Source organism: Colias croceus, chromosome 7 (genome assembly GCF_905220415.1).
Source record: "Colias croceus chromosome 7, ilColCroc2.1".
Classification (NCBI taxonomy): domain Eukaryota; kingdom Metazoa; phylum Arthropoda; class Insecta; order Lepidoptera; family Pieridae; genus Colias; species Colias croceus.
In genome coordinates, this window is record NC_059543.1 from 11,045,333 (window position 1) to 11,046,842 (window position 1,510).

General features: G+C 27.4%; 1 long non-coding RNA gene across 1 annotated transcript; it reads right to left on the reverse strand.

Moving 5' to 3' along the window:
• Nucleotides 1-611: 611 nt before the first annotated feature.
• Nucleotides 612-1,264, reverse strand: LOC123693158. Its single transcript, XR_006751661.1, has 2 exons — nt 1,084-1,264; nt 612-911 (listed from the first exon to the last, which is right to left on the reverse strand). It is a non-coding gene; the product is annotated as an uncharacterized LOC123693158 (long non-coding RNA).
• Nucleotides 1,265-1,510: the final 246 nt, after the last annotated feature.

Sequence of the window (1,510 nt, forward strand, 5' to 3'; positions counted from 1 at the left end):
CGCCAACGAACAAACGATGTTTACACTAAAGATAATAAAATAAATTATATATTACTACGAGAAAGTAAACATTCATATTGTATCATTATTTTATCCTAAGCTAAATAATAATGGCTTTTAGACAATAGGTATTTACGTATCCGAATTTAATATCAAATACTGTGCGGGAATATTAAAAAGGGAGAGTGTGGGGTGACCATACTGCTTTTATTAAAAGTATAATAATTATTAACTTATGGAGTATTTAAATAATATAATTGCCGAATCTCACCACTCGACTCTATAAAAGTAAGAACCTCAACCTTTAAAACAATATATTATCGAATGTATAGGTAAATATTCTTAATTATTTAACATAACTATAGTCTGGCTATCGAAAGATGAGACTGGAAAAAGGCGGCAAATTCAAAAAATCAACATATGGCAACTTAGGTTATAGTTGGAAATATAGTTTTAATACTTTTATTTATTATTTTCTCTTACGAACAAAAAAAAAACAACAAACTCTTCATCTTTATAATATTGTTATATGTCATATACTTAGAACAGTTAAGTGATACAGATAGACAAAAAAGAACACCGAATGAAAGCAAGAAAAAACACAATAAAAATACAATTAAAGTTTGTTTAATCAATATAATCATATCAAATGTAAAAATTCAACCGCGAGTGAATAGTAAGAATCACTATCACTATCTCTGACTCTTATTATGAACCCTTCCATTTCTGCAGTTATTACATTTCGTTTTTTATACTATCTTCAACACGAATAACATGGTCCGGTCATAGAAGAAATCTCGTCAAGATACTGATTTTGTGTCTTTAAACATTTTGAACGAAACAGATCATTCAATTTTTTTTATTGTTGCTTGAATAGATTATAACTGGACTATTGGTATCATCCATGTTACCTGCAAAATAATAAATATTAAACAATGCAATCAAAATGAATAGTATCAAAATATCAAAGTCACACTTAACAATGCATTGAGATATTTCACGTAAACACTCTTATTTTTCTTTGAAAACTACATCTCTTTCAACTTGTTTCTTTTCAAATTTACTAATCATAATAAAAAGAACCTTTTTTAAGTCGCATTTCAATGTTTTCGTCTCGTTTTCAATTAGAAATCACTAAAATCGCGGAAATCATTTTCACTTTGACACATCAACAACTCAGGTTTTAATGACAATTACGTAATTATAAGTGTTGCCATATAAATTTTCGAAATAAAAACCCAGTCTCATCTTTCGTTAGCCAAACTCTAATTATCTAATATATAATAAATATCTAATAAATATTTCATGCAAATTGGTTCAGTAGTTAAGGCGTGCTTGAGTAACAGACAGACAGACTGAGAATTAGTAATAGACAGAATTACTTTCGCATTTATAATGTTATAGCATTATTATAGTATGGATTTTTCCTTTTTGTAACTGGTTATATACTTGCCTACTTATTTGACATTGAAAATTAACGTTTATAAATAGTCATTATTTTTCCTAAATA